Below are 20,728 nucleotides of genomic sequence, written 5' to 3' on the forward strand. Positions count from 1 at the left end.
AAATGCGTTTGACCTTTTCAGTGTAAAAAGTTTTCTCTACCTTAAAGAGAGTCACTAACCGACGCACACGGGGCTGGAGAGGACTTAGGAAATGCCCACCCCTGCAGGAGGGCGAATGCGGCTCTGCGCGGCACTGGGCGCCGCAGAGGTTAGGGGCGGCAGAGGGACCTCCGGAGCCCGAGACTTCCTGGAGCAGCTCCGCAGCCGGAAGGCCGCTGCTCCTCGCGCGCCCGCCCTGCCCAGTCCTCATCTCGGGGGCGGGGCCGCGCTCAGGCCCCGCCCCTCCCTTGCCCTGCCTCTGGCGCCTGGGGCAGCCGCGCCCGCGGAGTTTTCAGCCCGGCGCTGACGGCTGCGGCGCCCGCGGCTCCCCAGTGCCCCGAGTGCCCCGCGTGCCCCGCGAGCGGGAGTGGGACCCAGCCCTAGGCAGAACCCAGGCGCCGCGCCCGGGACGCCAGCGGAGAGAGCCACTCCCGCCCACGTCCCATTTCGCCCCTCGCGTCCGGAGTCCCCGTGGCCAGGTGAGTGAGGGTCCCGGGCCGGCTGGGGGCCTGGGACCAGGCGGCGGCAGTGCACCGCGGCGCCGCGGGTGAGGCCCGGGGTTGCCTCGCGCCCAGCCCAGCGCGGCCCTGCGGCTTCCTGGTTGCACTACAGGCGTGGGGGTGGGGGGCAGAGGAGGGCGTCGGCGGGTCGCGGGCGGGCCGTGTCGGCCTGGTAGCCCCCTAGATCAGCCTCGGCGTCTGGGGCTGCTCCCTCCTGTGTGGTCGGGGTGCACTCGCCGTCCCCCCGGGCTCAGGGGTCAGGGTCTCAGTCTGGGCCTGGGTAGGGCCAGGGGCCGTGACCCTGGGCGCAGGAGGCAACGGGTGGCGGGAGGGGTGCCGGAGGCCGGGCCCCGCAGCCCTGCGGAGCCCTCCAGGGTGCGCGCGCCCTTCTAGGCGAGGCTTGGGGAGATTAAGCAGAGAAGGCTATCTTCAGGAACTTTCCTCCGAAACTGGGAGCACGCACATTCCTGGGAGCTGCTACCATTGCAGTTTATTTGTAAGGAGCTCTCCCCAGTGTTTGAGGGAATACGGGAGCCATCCCAGGTGCTGTGCGTGCCTTCACCCCTTCCCCAACCTTGATCCCCAGTTTCAGGAAGGGATTCCTGGACTTGTATCTCCCATGGGTGCAGGCCAGGCCCTTAAGACTTAGGTAAAACGGTCTGTTGGTTTAAAGGAGACACGCGAAGTTTGTTACCTAGAGACTTTGGAGGGGAAAAGTTAAGCCAGCCAGTGCTAGCCCAAGCTGGAAACAGTCAGCCCGGGGCATTTCTGTCTCTGCCCTCCAATCCTTGACCTCTCTGTAGAGATTCGGCGTTTGTGGTAGCTCTCCCCTCTGTTCTCTGCGCTGGGCATGGAGTGGAGCTGTGAGGCCGAGCCCCTGCCCTGCCCTGCCCACGCAACAGGGACTAGGTTTGCAGGGCAGGGCCTGGTATGCTCACCCTTCACTGGCTCTCATTGCTTTCCTCATTCCTTTTATGCGGCAGTCAATTGTTGGGGATTCCAGGAGGATTAACAGGGCCCCTTTCCTCAAGGCATTCTTTGTGCTGCAAGGTGTTCCCTGACGAGAGGCCAGGTGAGGTGCCAGGGCAGTTTGTTGCCCTGGCATTGGGTGCCCACTACTTCAGGCTCCTGCATACCTTGCTATCTTGTCTCTATTGTCTGTGCTTTGGTTTCTTCATCTGTAAAATGGGGGTAATAGTAATCCCTGCCTCACAGGCTTGTTGTGAGATTCAGTGCATTCATTTATTTAATAACAATACAGAGCTCAGGTACGGACCAGTCAGAACAGGTGGTGACTGCTGCACCACACTTGTGTATCCCAGATGGGTGTCACCCACATTAGCCATAAAGTGTGTGAGGCAGGCCTGGGTCATAAATAATCAGGTGTAAGGGTCAATAAATAGTAGCAGTGGAAGGTTCAGCTAAAGTTGAAATGCACTTCTCCTGAACCATCCTTCTGGCTTAGCTCATGCTAAGCTCATGCTCTCTATCTTACTGGAATGCCCTCCCTCCCCCGTCTGGCCTAGCATTCTCCACCCTCCTGGGAGCCATCCGGGTTCCTGCTCCCAGCAGGAGGGACGGGATATGCTCTGAGCTCACTCAGCCCTTTTGGCACTGACTCGGTTCTCATCTCTCGCCTTGCATAGTATTTGTGTGGCCGTGTGGCTTATCGCTGCCCTGTCCTCTGACTCTGGAGGGTGGGGGCTGTTTCTGACTTACCTCTTGGTGGCAGCACTCAGGATGGGCCTTGCCTAATGTAGGTGCTCAGAAAATTAGTTGTCGTTAGTTGAACAACAGAGACAGCACAGGGAAGTGGTTTCCCTGTGGTTAAAATATAGGACCTTGAAGGCTGGGTTTGGATAGAGAAACGTGGGGAGGGTGAGATGGAGATGAATTGGGACTAAGAGGTGGGAGTGGAAGCCCCATCTGATGCCTTTATGCATGACATTATAGAAAGGGCCCACCCTGGGTGGATGTGTCTAGAAGGCCAGGATCGATTAGTGATGCCTAGTTCACGTGATTGGGGAGGTGATGTGTGGCTTGGGATGACAGGAGTGGGAGTTGAGACAGAATAGGTTAGTGTGGGTTCTTCTTGGAAATTGTAGAATAGAGAAAAGAAACTGGTGTGGGCAGGAGCTGAATGTGGAAACAAAATGCATGCTGAATGCTGGAACATCAGAGGTCCTGGGACCTTTCTGGTGCACCCCCTCCTTCCTCCTGGATTCACCCCTCTTCTTCCGCTGTCTTTTTTTTTTTTTTTTTGAGACAGATTTCGCCCTGTCACCCAGGCTGGAGTGCAGTGATGCAATCTTGGCTCACTGCAACCTCCGCTCCCTGGGTTTAAATGATTCTCCCCCCTTGGCCTCCCGAGTAGCTGGGATTACAGGCATGCGCCACCATGCCCAGCTAGTTTTTGTATTTTTAGTAGAGACGGGGCTTCACCATGTTGGCCAGGCTGGTCTTGAACTCCTGACCTCAGGTGATCTGCCCGCCTCAGCCTCCCAAAGTGCTGGGATTACAGGCATGAGTCACCGTGCCCGGCCTCCTCTCTCTTCTTAGCCACTGTCTTCCCCCGTAAGCCTGAAGCAGTTCCTGGCACTTGTTCCCATGGGGAAGCGTCTGTGTAAGGGTATGCTTCACCAGCACTGCCAAGGAAGCAGACTTTTCACTTTCTCTGGATTTTTCTCTGTAACACCCTCTGATCCCATTGCCCCCAGAATAGTAGGAATTTTGAGTGATACCTAGATAGGAAAGCTCTTAGGATTAATGAAGAAACTGAGATTTTCTTGGTGGGAGTTTGTGCTTTTAAAGGGAGTTGTTGCAATTCAATGGAACTCTGTAATAACCACTGAAACTGTTACACATTAGGCTTACTGACCCTATCTCCTATAACCCATGAAATAAAGACCTGATAGTCACATAGTTGTTGCTATTTGGGAGGATCCTAAAAGTACAGCCTGAACAGTGACCCAAACCACAGCTGGCCTTGCCCATGCTGATGTGAGGAAGGAATGGGTGGGGGCAACTAAGAAATTGGGGGACAGAGTTCTCTGTGCTGGGTATCCTAGGACAAGCCACCCAGCCACACAGAGACACCCCCCCCCGCCCCCCCACAGAACAGTTCTGGATGATAAAATGCCTGTCTGGAATGGAGAATCAGATGAGAAGATGTTTGCAAAGGGGTTTGAGATCAGTTAGGGGGTGGTGATGACAATGTTGATACCGTGGGTGTGTGACTGCCAGGAGCTGTGAAGCAGAGGGTGGAGTGTGCGGTGGTCAAAGCCTGGTTCTGGGATCTCTAGCTTTCCAGGGGCTTAGGCTCCGCCTTAGCAGAAAAGAAGGAAAGGAAATTGAGAAGGAAGTCAGGTGTCCCCTGCCCCTCACACTTGGGGGTGGCTGACTTGGAGGACATGAGATGGGGGAAATCTGAGTGAGGGCAGAGAGGAGAAATGTGGAGGCTGCTCACAGGGAGGCTAGGGAGCATATGGCATATCCAGCCTGGGGAGTGGCACCACTGGGGGAAAGGGTGCGTGTGACAGTGGGGAAGGAGTGGTGATAACAGATGTGAGCTTGCTGTGTCCACTAAAAAGGTCACGGCTATTTTTAGGAAGTAGGTGACAAGGCATGTTCCTGTAGAACTGCTTATTACTGAGAACCCACTGTTGGCCTCGCCCTGCGTGGTGTGCTTAAAAGGAGAGACCGCCCCCACTCACCCTAGAGTCATCCACCTGGTGTCCCTGAGACATGGGACACTGGATGAGGACCAGGTTTGGAGGATGAAGAAGATCATGTATTTGGTTTTGGACATGTTGTGTTTGAGGTATCTTTGAGATACCAAATAAGCTGGTGGGTCTGGGGCTCAGGAGGCGTCTTGGCTAGACAGACATTTGTCTAGGTTGTGTTTGTATTTGAAGTCATGGGCACAGCGAGATTGAAGAACTTACCTCGAACAGCTGAGTAAAGGAAGATGAGCCTATAAAGGACCCAGAAAAAGAGCGACCTGAGAGGGGCCCAGAAAGCCAGGACAGAGTTGTATCCCAGGAGCCAGGGTGAGTCTGCTTCGTGGGATGGAGTGGTCAGCTTGGCATCGCGGCTGTGGTGAGTGATATGGAGGAGATGTGGCTGCCTTCACTGCTTTGGTGGGATGATGTGAGCAGAAGCGAGGTTGGAGTGAACGGGTGAGGAGTAGCAGGACGTGAGGATCTGATGATAGTAAGTTTAGACAGGCTCTGAAATGTTGGCTTTGAAGGCGAGGAGGACGTCGTTGAGGGAGTGTTTGATTCTGTTGCCTCGATTTACCCTCCTGCTCCCTTTCCAATCCCAGAAGGGAACATGTGGATGGCCTGCCACTGACATCCCTCCCCACGGCGCTCCGTTCTCAGGCAGACCTAGGTACCTGCAAGGGTTTGCTTCTTTCACAAAGTGGATTCATTCTCATGAATGAGTGAATGAGTGAATGAAGCATGTTGCCCAGGTTGGTCTCAAAGCCCTGGCCTCAAGCAATCCCCCCACCCCGCCTCAGCCTCCCAAAGTGCTGGGATTACAGGAGTGAACCACTGCACCTGGCTGGTATTAAATTTTCTTTGTGGCCAACTGCATGATAAATATTAACATGTTTCATGGGCGCGAAAGGAGAAAATAGGTACTCTGCGGGACGCTGACTTTAGATAAATCTCTTAACTTCAGTTACCCTTATATCCCTGCTTGCCTGGCTGTCAGATTCTGAGAGGTATAACAAAAACTCTCACTGTAGTTTTTTAAAGTCCGGCTCTACTTATATTTGTGGGAGTTCTAGCCTTTTGAGTTTGGCTTTCGTGTTTCATGTATATAGGCTTATCAAGCTGATCTTCCTACCTGTCATTTGCTGGTTATTTAATGCCTTTGGTCTTTGGCCTTAAATTCCATATTGTCTGTGTTTTAGGAGAATACATGGCCAAGGATCTGGGAGAATCTCTTTTCTTTACAGTCTTAAAATTAATAAATAAGTGCATTTTATAAGATAATAAGTGAAAGGCTCAGAAATTTAAATGCAGGCATCAGAGGACATTCAAGCCATGCCCCTTTAGCTTCTGTTCAGGCTCACATGGAGCGGTTAGTAATCAGGTCTCACTGATGACCATGAGCTCCCTGTCCTTGGCTGTCCTAATGGTCCCCATGATAGCCAGATTTTTAGGAGGGGTGGATAAAATGAGATTTGCGTGCAAACTCCTGGGACGTTGCCTGGGAACCTCTTCTCTCACTTTGCAATTCCTGCCCCTTCCTGTAGGTCCAAGAAGCGGACTGCTCTGCCTCTCATTTACGCATTTCCTTCCTCATTCCAGACAGCAAGATGAGCTTTTGACAGAGTAGCCAGTACAAACACTTCTCAGGGCCAGAAGTCAGAAAGACGCGGGCCCCAAGTCATAAGCTCGTCTCTGTGCTTGTGTTTTAAGCCACATAAACTGTCTCAGCGGACTGGACTAGCCTATGCCTTGTTGTACACTGAGATCCTAGTGAGTAGTTCTCCAAGTACTGTGTTTACAGATAAAGGCAAATGCCAGAGAGAAATGGCTGGAAAAACCCCTTGGCCTGCTAAGGCAGGATTATCGAAAAGTCTTCAACATATATGTTTTTAAATTTTACATATTTTTTCATTTTTATTTATTTTGAGACCAGACTAATTTTTGTATTTTTGGTAGAGATGGGGTTTTGCCATGTTGCCCAGGCTGGTCTCAAACTCCTGGGCTCAAGTAATCTGCCCACCTCAGCTTCCCAAAGTGCTGGGACTACGGACATGAGCCACTGCACCAAGCCAACCACTGTGCCCAGCCTATTTTTACTATTAATATTTCCACCTCTGTTTTTCTTTGCATTTATTTGGTATGTCTTTGCCCAACCCTTAGTTTTAAATATTTCTTTCTCACTTAAAAAAGTTTATCTTGGCTGGGCGCGGTAGCTCACGCCTGTAATCCCAGCACTTTAGGAGGCCGAGGCGGGCAGATCATGAGGTCAGGAGATAGAGACCATCCTGGCTAACACGGTGAAATCCCGCCTCTACTAAAAATATAAAAAATTAGCCAGGCGTGGTGGCGGGCGCCTATAGTCCCAGCTACTCGGGAGGCTGAGGCAGGAGAATGGCATGAACCCGGGAGGCGGAGCTTGCAGTGGAGCCGAGATCGTGCCGCTGCACTCCAGCCTGGACGACAGAGCAAGACTTGGTCTCAAAAAGAAAAAAAAAAAAAGTTTATCTTGAAGATGGAATCTTCGTAAATAAAATTTGTTTCTCATAATCAGAACGTGGTTGAGGGTGGATGGAGGTTGACAGAGGCAGTGATAACAGCAACAAACCTAATTGCATGGTTTCTGTCTTTGGTAGAGGAATTCTGACTGTTGACATACCAGATATACTTGATTTTATTCTTTGCATCTTGCTTATTACTTATTATACTTGCATGTATTCCTTTCCTGATTTTTGCTGTTGGGTTAAGTTTCTCATCGTCATCTTCCCCACGCCACCTGTATTACGTTTCAGGTTTGGTTGTGAATGAAGAGAGGAGCCCCGTCTCTCTCTCTATCTCTGTCTCTCACTCACTCTCTCACTCTTTCTTGAAAAAATCAGGGTCGAGGTTAAGTGTGTGTTCCATGAGATTGTCTTGGCACCAGGCTCCTTATGGACTGTTGTCCCTAGCATTCTCAAGAGCTGTGGTTTTCAAACTTGAGCATGTATAAGAACAATCTGGAAGGCTTGTTAAAGCATAGATTCTTGGACTGCACCCTGAATCATTCTAATTTAGGAGGTCTGTGATGGGACCTGAGCACTTTAATTGCTTACAGGCTCCCATATTGTATAATGCCGCCGGGCCACATGTTGGGTAGCACCGTCTAGGTGCCTCCCTTAACTGCATGGCCCAAGACAGCTCACTTTCACATCCCCATGGCAGGCCCTCCTAGCTGCTAGGGGTCTGGGAAGCAGTCCTTAGTGGGGGCTGCTGTGTGCCAGGCTATGGTGAGTGTTCTGTTACTAAAGCAAGAGAGAACAGATGGTTGAGGAGGACAATCAGAAGTTTCTGGAACACCACCCACTGCTCTCCTGAATTTGAAACTACTACTATGCTTATCAGTCTTGCTGTTGGCTAAGCCTGTGTTCCTCAGGTTAGGAAGTGGGAATGGTTTCTCATGACAGTGGCAAGCCCGCAGGCAGTGCAAGCAAGGCAGCTTCTGTTCCTGTGGGCTGGTGCACAGGCTGGCAAGCTGCTGTGGCTTTGCTGATGCCCCGAGAGTCATCTGCTGCTCCCAGCCGTCAGGTCTGGCATCCACATACTCCATTGCTGCAGCCACCACCAGATCTTCCAGACCCCATGGGATCGAGGGGCCCCCTCCAAGACCCAGTGGGATAGGGGTTATTTTTTTTTTTTTTGAGACGGAGTATCACTCTGTCGCCCAGGCTGGAGTGCAGTGGCATGATCTCGGCTCACTGCAAGCTCTGCCTCCCGGGTTCACGCCATTCTGCCTCAGACTCCCAAGTAGCTGGGACTACAGGCGCCTGCCACTGCGCTTTGCTAATTTTTTTTGTATTTTTAGTAGAGACGGGTTTCACCATGTTAGCCAGGATGGTCTCGATCTCCTGACCTCGTGATCCTCCCGCTTCGGCCTCCCAAAATGCTGGGATTACAGGTGTGAGCCACCGCGCCCGGCCAGGGGTGATTTTTTTGTGCTACCTCCTCCCAACTTCCCTTCTTCAACCCCAAATATGACACCTAGGTGACTGTTTCTAGGAGAGTTTGAGGGCAGAGGCTATTTGAACCCTGAACTGAGGTGGGGATGATGTTCGGTCTCCGTGGCTGGTAATATCCTTGAGAGATCAGAGCAGTGGTTGCCAACCCCCATTCTCTGTTGTCATCACACATAGGGAGGGGATCTGGAGAGAAACAGGGTCATAAGGCTCCTATGGAGTGGCTGGTACTTTTCTGAGTGGCTTGATTATATGGGACATTATTTGGGAGGCAGTAGTAACTTTCTTCTCTTTCCGGGGTTTAACCTTTGTATTTCTCAAGTCCATTCTCCAGCCTGAGAAGGTGTGATGGAGCCCAGAAATATGTTGAGTGGTTGGGGACCAGCCTGGTTCATAATGCACTGGCCTGGAAATCCAGAGATGTGGTTCTAGTCATTGTCCTGCCCCCCAGCCAGCTCTGAGACCTCAGGCAGAGTCCTTCTGCTCTCTGGGTCTCAGCTCCCACCTCAAATAAAATAAACAGGTTGAATGAAATGATTTCATGAAGGCCCCTTCCAGCTCCAGTATTTTAGGATTCTTATGTAATCCAAATGCTAGTGCACTGGGAATTGACTTTATCTTGAAGAAGTGTCTTTCAGAACCTGCTTGCTCAAGTTCAGCCCCTTGGTGAGGCTCCGGACGCTGCCACTCTCCCAGCCTGCCTTGCCTGGAGTTTCTCCAGGCTGAGCTGCCCCAGGTGCCAGCCCTCAGAGGGGAGGTCTGAGGTGCAGCCTGGCTAATGATTAACATAGGCTACAGCTATTTTAGTTCCTGGCATGTGGGTGGGGAGTTGAATGCTTAACAGCACCTGTGTAGGCTTTTTGTTCAGTGCCTGGGAAAATATGGTCAGGGTTGGTGGAGTGCTGCCCTGAGGCTGGCTGGCTGGCTTCGGTAACTTAATGGCACCTGTGACCAGCAAGGGCAGGACACTGGGGCTCTGGAGTGCACGCCCAGGGCCCCCACCCCCTTCTCAGTAGAGCTGGAGATGTTCATACGCCCACTCACATCACTTAAGGTCCTGCCTTGAGGTGGGGGAGAGAGGGGAATGTCCTAGATGTGTCCTCCCTGCCCCCAGAATTCCTGGGGCCTACGTAATAGAGGCTACCAAAACAGGTGCCACCCAGAGAGTGGAAGAAATGAGTCAGGGTCTACCGGGGTTCCTGCCAGTATTCAGTATGTGTCAGGGGCCTCACAGTGCCAGCCCTGTGGCAGGTGGTGGTGGGGGACAGGAAGAGAGGCCTGTCCTACAGCCTGTAGCACTGATGCTCTCATGGGGAGGCCTAGAAAAAAAGTGTCTGGCTCTGGCACTTGGGTGTGTGACCTTTGCATGTCAAGAGTCAGCTCAGCCTTCGTTCCCTTGCTTATAAAATGAGGATGATAATACCTATCCAATAGGAGCATTGTGGAGGTTAATGAGGTAATATATAGGGAGGTAATATATGTATCTATCCTAGGAGTTAGAAAAAGGGCAGCTTATTAGAACATTAGAGAACATGGAAAACATTTTAGGACAAGTGCTGTGAGAGTTCCAAGAAGAGTGAGCATTGTGGATAGGAGATCAGGGTGGGCTTCCTGAAAGAGATATGGTATGGTTTGGCTGTGTCCCCACCCAAATCTCGAATTCCCTCGTGTTGTAGAAGAGACTTGGTGGGAGGTAACTGAATGGGGCAGGTCTTTGCTGTGCTATTCTCGTGATAGTGAATAAGTCTCACAAGATCTGATGCTTTTATAAAGGGAAATTTCCCTGCACAAACTCTCTTCTCTTGTCTGCTGCCATGTGAGATGTGCCTTTCACCTTCAGCCATGATTGTGAGGCCTCCCCAGCCACGTGGAACTGTGAGTCCATTAAACCTCTTTCTTTTGTAAATTGCCCAGTCTCGGTTATGTCTTTATCAGCAGTGTGAAAATGGACTAATACAAGGTGGAACTTCATCTGGACGCAGGGAAGGCCAGGAGACAGGAGGTCAGACCAGCTGGAGGGACCACCTAAGCAGAGGTGTCCTGAAAAGGGGAAGTGCTGAGCTGGGCTGGGCTAAGGACATGCATTTTTTGTGCTTCTCTCCATCATGCATGTCCCTGAGGTACCTTCTGTTTTCATGCTGTTCCTCAGTGGCCCAGTGTGAGTGACTCTTGGCTCCAGACTGCTTGACACAGCTTAGGATGCCAGCTGCAGAAGGGTCAGCCCATTCCCAAGTGAAGGTGTTTTCTCCTCCAGAGTGAGCTGCAGGTCCTTGAACTTCCAGTTGCATGCGGCTGACTGGGGATATTGTCACCATCTGAAGAGCAGCCCTTGATAAGGGATATTTGGAAAGGTTTCCTGAGGCTTCTAGGTAGAGCAGGGGTGCTCAGCCATTTGGAGCTGGAATATACACTCTGTTAAGTCTCCCAGGCTTGAAGGGGCTGGGCTTCCAGAGTGGTTTGAACAGGCCCCGAGGACTGGCTGATGGGCATCAGGGCCTTTCCAGGAGAGGCTGGGGGACACCCTGCTGCCATCACACTCTTCAGTCTTCTTCGCCTCTCTTCCTCAGCCTGTGGTGAGAGACGGGTCTGTGCCGGCCATTCATAAGGAGATGAGATGGCTCATAACACACCAACTGGAAGGGCCCTGGTAAACCTCTACTCCTGTGATCACAAATGCAGATTCCTGCAAGGACAGCCCGGCAGCTGAAGGAGGGAGGGAGGTGCGCAGCTGTTGCCAGCCCTAGCCGAGTGTCACCATGCAGAAATGTGGGGCCCTTGTTGCCAGAGCTCCTGTTTTAATATTTTTGAAGGATTTAAGCCAGAGTCTCCCTTTTGCAGCCCTTTCCTCCCTCCAATGAAATAATGCTATTGAGCTCCAAAACCTTCAGGAGCCCCAGGTTCTGGGAGGCAGCATGCAAACCACTGAGGCCCTGCAGGCGCACTCATTGAAAATAGGTGAGGTAGACGAGGCTGGGAGGGCTTAGATTTGCCAAGGCCCCTCAGAGAGAAGCCAGTTTCTCAGACGCCCCTATGCTCCACTGCCAGGGAACACATTTTCTGAATTCTTTGTCTTCCCCACCCCCGACTCTTCCTAGGAGTGGCTCTTAAATATTGTAGTGTGTGTTTCCCTGGAAGTGCGCTATTGTGTTTATCTCCCTAGCTAGAGGGAAAGCATGATGCAGGCCAGGACTTTATTTTTTTCTTCCTTATCCTAGGGGGTGTAGCCCAGCCCCTGGTGCCTCCATAAACCCAGGTGGGATTGCTGTGAAGCTAATGAAGTGGAAGCTTCAGGTCCCCGGACTTGTAGCACCCTAGTGAGGGGCCGTGGGAGGGGCATTAGCAGTGAGTTCACAGAGTCATATGGTTTATAACATTTGCAAAAAACTAAGATTTTTTGTATTCTTTGTCCTGAAGAGGGTTCCTAAAATTGTATAAGCTTCAGGCCCCACAAAACCTGGACCTACTGCAGATGTTGGTACCAGTCTCACAGACTGGCTGCTAGTGTTTTATTTTAACTTTCCCCTAAAAAATATATGCCTGTTTTTTCAGAAAGCAGTTGAAGAATATAGTTCACCAGGCTGGTCAACATGGCGAAACCCTATCTCTACTAAAAATACAGAAATTAGCTGGGCGTGGTGGCACATGCCTATAATCCCAGCTACTTGGGAGGCTGAGGCTGCAGTGAGATTGCACCACTGCATTCCAGCCTGGGTGACAGAGCAAGAGACTTCTTCAAAAAAATAAAAAAGAAGAAGAATGTAGTAATATTCTGTCTTTTTTTTTTTTTTTTTTTTTTGGGACAGAGTCTCCCTCTGTTGCCCAAGCTGGAGTGCAGTGGCACGATCTTGGCTCACTGCAGCCCCAGCCTCCCGAGTAGCTGGGAGTATAGGCATGCGCCACCACGCCAGACTAATTTCTGTATTTTTAGTAGAGACGGGGTTTTGACATGTTTGCCAGGCTGGTCTCGAACTCCTGGCCTCAAGTGATCTGCCCTCCTCAGCCTCCCAAAGTGCTGGGATTACAGATGTGAGCCACTGCGCCTGGCAGAAGTAATGTTCTCTTTCTAAAGTTAGATGATAAAGGATGCTTATTTTATTATGCTTTATAATTCATATATATGTTGTATTTATTGCTATATTGTAAAAATATTTTATAATAATAAATGAAAAAAGCCAAATATGTTGATCCAAAAGGCTTATAATGAAGCCAGCAGTCCCCTGACACATCCTTCCTCTTTCCCTCTTTCTCCAGAGTTAATCATTTTTAACTATTTTTAATTAATAGGCTTATATGACTGTTTCTTAATTTATCAGTTTTGAAATATGTTGACTTCCTGCTTGGTAGATTAGGAACCAATACATACATCAATATTTAATGTCTGCATTATTGTGACCATAAATTGTATTGTTCGATGCTGTGCCAGTAATGTGCCGTGGTCACACATTAGGAGTACAATCCTTCCTGTCCCAATATTCCTCAGGTGGATGCTTTCCCTCCTTGGGGGCCTGATTTTCTGCGTATCTATTGTTCCAAACTGGTCTAGTTGCTCCGCAGGCCTGCTGCTCAGCTGTTGTCCCGGGACTTCTTTTTACAGTCTTCTGTGTTAGATTCTCCTATGCCTAGATCCTATATATTTTATTTTCTTTCTTTTCCTTATTTATGTCTCATTTTGCTGAAATCATCCAGAAGTTCCTAAGAAAAGTGCATGGGAGGTAGATTTTGTTTTGTTTTTTGTTTTTGAAGCTTGTGTGCCTGCAAATATCTCTATTCCTCCCTAATGGATAAAAATATCCATTCCAAATATCTCTATCCAGTAGTGGATAATTTAGCTGGCTATAGAATTATAAGCTGAAAATAATTTCCTTTCTGAACACTGAACACATTATTCTGTTATCTTCTAGTTTCCAGTGTGGCTGTTGAAGTCCAGTGTCCTTCCAGTTCCCCTGAAAAGGACCCTTGTTCTTTCTTTTCTAAAGTTTTAGTATCTTTTGCCTCTTCTGTTCTCAAATTTCACAATGATTGCTTTGCTGATCTTTTTGCTTTGTGGATATAACATTTTCTCTTCCGTCTCTAAGGATATTATTGATTATATTTTTGTCCTCTATTTCTCACCATTGTCTGTTTCTTTGGTTCTCTTCTATCTCTGAGGATATTATTGGTTATATTTTTGTCCTCTACTTCTCATCGTTGTCTGTTTCTTTGGTTCCTTTTCTCTGTTTTGGTCTCTCCCTTTCTTGGTATAGACTTTCTCAGATGTCCTTTGACCCTTTGCTGTCTATATGAAGAGGGAGACCATAAAAATCTGATTAGAGTGCATAGGTGAAATGTACAGGAGGGGCAGGATTTTATCACATCTCTTCCCCCTTTGGTGTGTTTCCTGGAAGGCAGTCATTCCCCAATATTGCAAAATTAATCTCTCCTCAGCGCTGGTCTTCCCACTGCTGTTGCCTTGGGCAGGAAGCAGCAACCCAGGCTTGAACTCCCATGGGCTGCCCCTGTGATGGAACAAAAAGAATCGTCCTAGAGAACTGGGCCTGAGTCCATCAGCGGCTCTGAGGACAGGAAGCCTCTCTACCCACCCTGCCCTGGGGACGATGAGCTCTAGCCTGGGAGTGGGGGATTCGGCACCAGCCCTCTTAGGGTCTTGCTGTATCACCTTGGCATGCCACAACCCTCTCTCTGGTTGTCAGTGTGACCATTTGTGAAATGGGGTGAGGTGGGGTCGGTGGGAGTGAACTGAGTCGTCTCTGAGGTGCTGAGCTGGCCTCTGGCATCCGGTTGTGAGGTCCTGGCCGATGGGGTGTGATGGCCCTGCCTGTGCAAATCCGACTGGGCAAATGCTGACTGGGCATGCGTAGCCTGGCCACACGGAAGCCACTGAGGGCCCAAGTCCCCTGGTGACTCATGTTGACTGGTAATTCAAGTTAGCACACCTGTGCCGATCCTGTTCCCGACACATGGGAGAGGTGAGCACCTGGTTCCTGCTTCTGCCGTTGGAAGGGGTTTTTTTGTAGTCTTGGTGGTTTAATATTTCCCTTGTTGAAGAAAGCTGGCTGAGTTAGGTAGACGTGTTCACAGAGCTCTTATGCAAGGAGAACAGAGGCCTTTGGAAAGAGAATGCCATAGAAGGATCTGGAAGGAAAGAGAAGGAATGGTCACTGTATATATTAGTTTTCTTTAAAGTTTTTTTTGTTGTTGTTTGTTTTTGTTTTTTGAGACAGAGTCTCACTCTGTCACCCAGGCCGGAGTGCAGTGGCACAATCTCGGCTCACTGCAACCTGTACCTCCTGGGTTTAAGCAATTCCTGAGTAGCTGGGACTACAGGCACGTGCCACCATGCCTGGCTAATTTTTGTATTTTAATTTTAATTTAATTTTATTTTGAGACAGAGGTTTGCTCTTTTTGCCCAGGCTGGAGTGCAATGGCATGATCTCGGCTCACTGCAGCCTCCACCTCCCGGGTTCCAGTAATTCTCCTGCCTCAGCCTCTCGAGTAGCTGGGATTGCAGGTGCATGTCACCACACCCAGCTAATTTTGTATTTTTAGTAGAGATGGGGTTTTGCCATGTTGGCCAGGCTGGTCTCGAGCTCCTGACCTCAGGTGATCCGCCTGCCTCAGCCTCCCAGAGTGCTTGGATTATAGGCATGAGTCTCTGTGCCTGGCCAATTTTTGTATTTTTAGTAGAGACAGGGTCTCACTATGTTGCCCAGGCTGGTCTCAAACTCCTGGCCTCATACAGTCCACCCACCTTGGCCTTCCAAAGTGCTGGGGTTACAGGCGTGAGCCACCGTGCCTGGCCAATAGTTTTCTTTAAAAATTTTTTGGCCAGGCGTGGTGGCTCACGCCTGTAACCCCAGCACTTTGGGAGGCCAAGGCGGGCGGATCACGAGGTCAGGAGATCGAGACCATCTTGGCTAACATGGTGAAACCCTGTCTCTACTAAAAATACAAAAAATTAGCCGGGCACGGTGGCGGGCGCCTGTGATCCCAGCTACTCAGGAGGCTGAGGCAGGAGAACAGCATGAACTCAGGAGGTGGAGCTTGCAGTGAGCCAAGATAGGGCTACTGCAGTCCGGCCTGGGCAAAAGAGCGAGACTCTGTCTCAAAAAAAAAAAAAAAAAAAAAATTTATTGTAAATTAACATTTATAATTATGTAAATTTATGGAGTACAAAGTGATGTTATAATCTATGAATACAATGTGAAATAATTAAAGCAAACTAGTTAATATATCCATCACCTCAAATAGTTTTCAATAATTAGTTTTCAATTACTGCTGTAACAAATTACCACAAACTTGTGGCTTAAAACCATGCAACTCTTTTTGTGGTAAAAATATACACAACGTAAAATTTACCATTTTACCCACTGTTAGGTGTGCAGTTCAGTGGTATTAAATACATTCACTTTGTTGTGCAACAGTCATTACGATGCATCTCCAGAAGGTTCTCATCTTCCCAAACTGACTCTGTACTCAGGAAATGTAAACTCCCCATTCCCTCTTACCTGAGCCCTGGCCAATAGCAGTCTACTTTCTGTCCTTAGGAATTTGACTCCTTTGGAGACTTCATATAGGTGGAATCAGAAGTATTTGTTCTTTTGTGCCTGGCTTGTTTCATTTAGCATAATGTGTTGAAGATTTATCCACATTGTAGCATATGTCAGTTTTCTTCTGTTTTGAGGCTGAATGATATTCTCTTTTTATGTGGAGATCTTGTTTTGTTTATCCATTCATCCATCGATGGGCACTTGAGTTGTTTCCACCTTTTGACTACTGTGAATGAGGCTGCTATGAACATGGGTATACAAATGTCTGTTGGAGTCCCTGCTTTCATTTCCTTTAGGTATATAGGTTGAGTATCCCAAATCTGAAATGTTCCAAAGTCCGAAACTTTTTGAGCTCCAACATGACGCCCAAAGGAAGTGCTCATTGAAGCATTTTGGATTTTGGATTTTTGGATTTTGGATACACAATGGTAAGTATGATGCCAGTATTCCAAAATCTGAAATCATCTGGTGTGAAGACCACAATGTCTGAAACATTGCTGATCCCACACATTTTGAATGAGAGGTACTCGGCCTGTATGCCCAGGAGTGAGATTGCTGGATCATATGGTAGTTCTATGTTTAATTTTTTGAGGAATCTCCATACTGTTTTCCATAGTGGCTGCACTATTTTACCACATGGTTTTTTTATCTTTACAGTTTTATCTCAGGGTCTTTTGGATCTCATGGTGCTAAAATGAAGGTGTTGGTAGGGTTGTGTCTTTGTCTGGTGGCCCTAGAGGTGAATGCTTCCTTGCCCTTTCCAGCTTTAGAGGCCATCTGAGTTCCGTGGCACTTGGCCCTTTTCCTCCATGGGTGGAATCCCTCTCATGCTTGGACTCTGTCCTTCTTATTCTTCCTTTTCATCCTTAACCCAGCAACAAAGGCTCTCTGCTTTGAAGGACGCTTCTCACTGGATTGGGCCCACCCGGATAATCTAGGCTAGTCTCCCCATTTCATGGCGGGTAACCCTAATCACGTCAGGACAGTCCCTTTTGCCACATAAAGTAACACATTCACAGGTACCGGGGATGTCTTTGAGGGACCTAATCAGAGAAGCTGATGGTAGCTGAGTTTCAGGCTCTGAAAAGCCCTCCCTCTACCCCTGCCCTTACCAGCATTTTCCTGAGGCCCCGGGACCCTAAGGGTTGGCTGGATACTCCCCTCACTGTGTGGGCTGGGCTGGTCCCCTGGCGGGAGCCTGACACCTGACACCTGAGTTTAGTGTGTGCCCAGGATCTGTGACCCTTTTCTCCCTCTCCAAATGTCAGAGTCTGGCTTCTTTGGCCACTAGGCGTGTTGGTCACAGAGTGAAGATAACTGTGTCCTGCTTTACAAAGCGCATTCCTGTTCTTTTTACTTTTAGTCCTCATAGTAATCCAAGGTAGGTGGGGTACATCAGGTCTTTGCAGATAGAATGGAGGTTCGGAGAGGTTAAGTTGCCCAGGGGGGTCACACAGCAAGCAGTTGCGTTAGGAACCAGACCTTGGCTCCAGGCTAATGCCTCCTAGGGACTAAGTTAAAATTAACTGAGCACCTGCTGTGTGCTAATACCTGTTGTAGTGCTATATATATATATTATATATATAATATATATATATTATATATATTATATATATAATATATATTATATATATAATATATATATTATATATAATATATATTATATATATTATATATATGTGAGAATACTACATTCTCACAGCTGTGTAATGAGATGGATGCATTTTTCCTCTTTTCACAGGTGAGGAGAAAGGCTCAGAGTGGTCAATCTATATATCCAGGGTCACACAGCTAACAAGAGGTAGAGCTAGAATGGAATCATTGTCATTGGATTCCAAACCCTGTGTACCATCCCGGTGGCCTAGCAGCAGTGTTAGAAGATGATATCAGAGCTGTGTGGGCTGTGGTAAAACTCATGCAGCAGAATCGAGAAGTCCCTTGTGACTGTCCTGTGATGTTTGGGGCCCTTGACGGGGGAGTGTGGGCCATGAAAAGATGGGGGAGCTGGTTTAGAGTGTGTGAGAGAGAGTAATTGGGGGTGGTAGAAGGGCCTGCCAAGAATCTAGGGGTAGACATTGTGAAAGCCAATGTCAGTGAGGCTCAGGCCCAGTGTCTTGGAGCTGCAGAGCTTCCCTTTACCTCCCACTGCAAAATGAGGGAGGGGTTTAGAGAAGTTTCTGCTTCCTTCCGGCAGAGCTGCTGCAAGGGTTGTCTTGTAGACAGTAACTGCCACAGGACTTGGGGTGTGGCACATCCCTGTGGGCCCAGGAGATCTGGGAGAAGCTGGGTTGGACTTTGCAGTAACTGGAGTGACCTGACAGCTAAGAGGGCTGGGATTGACAGGGAAGCCTCAGCCACCCTGGGACTTGTGCCCGATTGACATCAGCTCACTACCATTGTTTTGCTGGTCCCTCCTAGGCGGGCCCTGGCAGAAGCTCCCTCTGCTCAGATGGTGTAACTGGCGGTGGCTTCCCCTTGCGGAAGTGGGTAAACAAAGACAGAGACCTGTGTCTCCTCCCCGCCCCTGCCACCTGCACTGACAAACACAACCCACTGTTTCCCTTTTTGGGAGTGTGTGAGAGAGAGAGTGTGTGTGTGTGTGCACGCGCGCACATGCGCGTGCATCCTTAGGTTCCGTCTAAATCCGTTCAAGCTGCTGTAATAAAATATCATAGACCGGGTGGCTTATAAACAACAGAAGTACATTGCTCACAGTTCTGGAGGCTGGAAGTTGAAGATGAAGGTGTCAGCAGACTCAGTGTCTGGTGAGGGCCCACTTTCTGGTTCACAAATAGGATAGCACCTTCTCCCTGTGTCCCCACATGGTGGAAAGGGTTGGGCCCTCTGGGATCTCTTTTATTTATTTTTTTTTTTTTGAGACGGAGTCTCGCTCTGTCGCCCAGGCTGGAGTGCAGTGGCGCGATCTCGGCTCACTGCAAGCTCCGCCTCCCGGGTTCACGCCATTCTCCTGCCTCAGCCTCCCGAGTAGCTGGGACTACAGGCGCCCGCTACCACGCCCGGCTAATTTTTTTTTTTGTATTTTTAGTAGAGACGGGGTTTCACCGTGTTAGCCAGGATGGTCTCAATCTCCTGACCTCGTGATCCGCCCGCCTCGGCCTCCCAAAGTGCTGGGATTACAGGCGTGAGCCACCGCGCCCGGCCGATCTCTTTTATAAGGCCATGAATCCCATTCATGAGGACTCCAACCTCATAACCTTCCAGAGGCCCCGCCTCCAAATGTCATCACACTGGGAGTTGGGATTTCAATAAATGAATTTTGAGGAGACAGAAGTATTCAAACTATAGCAGGTCCTGGCCACACTTTGGAGTCAGGACTTGGGTGGGGGGCTTTTTCTGTCACTGCCACTGTGTCTGTTACAAGAACCTCAGCGTCCTCCAGGACCTGAGTGCCCATCATGTGCTGGCCTGCGAGGCAGCCAGATATTAGCACTGTGTCTCTGTCACTTTCTTCCTCTGCTGCCCACTTTCCACTCCTCAGAAATTCTGAATTGGACTCAGCATTTGACTGAGCATTGGCTCTTATGTGAGCCTGTTTGGTGTGGGCAGGCCTCAGAGGTGACTCTGCCCACAAAGAGGAGTGGCCTGGCTTCCAGGGAAGCCTGCCATGGAGGAGCGTGACGGAGAGATCTGCGTGTGACGCTGTGTGCTCTCGGTCTGCCTTGTATGGAAAGTGAGTTCCTCCTCACTTGCCCCCATCCCCCTTCTCAGCACCTGGTCTGGAGAGGCAGGCAGGAGGAGAGAAGATGGCCCCATCCATGCCACACCTCAGTGAAAATTCTGAGGACAGGCTCTGGTGCCCGCAGGGTTGGAGCTTCATGCAGGCTGAGGCCCTGCCTCTGCGGGTCCCTCTCCCAGGCAGGTTTACTCTCCGAGGGTCTTTCATATCTCTCTGCCCGGTGGCCTCCCTCCACCATCAGTCTTGCCTTCGCTGTCCCCTCTGCTCTTGGAGTGGAGCAGGCCCCCATACACCCAGGCACGTGGAGGGGATGGAAAGAAAACAGCGCCAATTTCCTGTTGGTGCTTTCTCTATTGGGAGGCTGGAAAATCCAACACAGCCATGCCAGTGTGCTCCCCACTCCCATCCTCCACCTGTCACACTGCCCTGACCCTCCCCAGTTCCATGTTTCTCTCCCACCCCCCTCCTTCCCCCTTCAGTCCCCACAGTTCTCATCCTGGGCATTATCAAATAGCCCAGGGTCCTCTCTTTCTTATTTTGTTTTGGAGAAACAGGATGTCGTGATATGTTACATGATATAATGGGAACAAACTTGGTATTAAACTGTTAATATCCCCATTTTACAGATGGGGAAAACTGAGGTGCAGAAAGGTCTCGTAAACTGTCAAGATCGCGTTGCTGGTGGGGAGCAGGACTAGGATGTGAACCTGGGTAGTCTGGCTTCAGAGTCTGTGTTCTTCTCACCATCCTCCATTGCCTTTAATGAAGTACCTGGGATCATACAGTGAAACCAGACTTAGAAGCCAGGTATCCTGATTCTGAATTCCATGCTATTTCATCATACCAGTGTTTCTAAAGCTCTGTTCTTAAAATACTAGTCCCTGGGGCCAGTGGGCTCTGTGAGGAAGTATAGTGTAGTGGTAAAGTCTGGGCTTTGGAAGCAGACTGCCTGGCTCAGCCATTCAATAGCTATAACCTTGAGCAAGTTACACAGCCTCTCTGTCCCTCAGTCTTCATTTCTGATATGAGAAGGATAATTTTAGTATTTGCCTCATAGGGTTGTTATAAAGTTCAGTTCCGTGTGAAGCACTTAACAGTGCCTGGCACATAGTAAGCATTCAATAAATGGTAACTACTATTATGGCCTAATTAGTTTGGGAAATTTGAGGATAGAGTTAAGCAGACACCTTTGTTACAGGATTTATCAGAGCTTTTATTACGCTATTGCAAATTG

The 20,728-nt window shown here is 49.4% G+C and overlaps 1 protein-coding gene across 3 annotated transcripts in view; it reads left to right on the top strand.

Moving 5' to 3' along the window:
- Positions 1–328: 328 nt before the first annotated feature.
- ANXA11 (annexin A11) overlaps positions 329–20,728 on the top strand; it is a 50,257-nt gene continuing 29,857 nt past the window's right edge. Inside the window, exon 1 of one of the 3 annotated variants that reach the window (XM_063607452.1) lies at positions 329–518. The gene's annotated coding sequence lies outside the window, so the exon portion shown is untranslated. Of the gene's footprint in view, positions 519–4,047; positions 4,589–20,728 lie in introns of those variants that run through there. The other 2 variants (XM_003813025.6, XM_063607453.1) reach the window with 2 other exon arrangements.

Source organism: Pan paniscus, chromosome 8, assembly GCF_029289425.2.
Source record: "Pan paniscus chromosome 8, NHGRI_mPanPan1-v2.0_pri, whole genome shotgun sequence".
Classification (NCBI taxonomy): domain Eukaryota; kingdom Metazoa; phylum Chordata; class Mammalia; order Primates; family Hominidae; genus Pan; species Pan paniscus.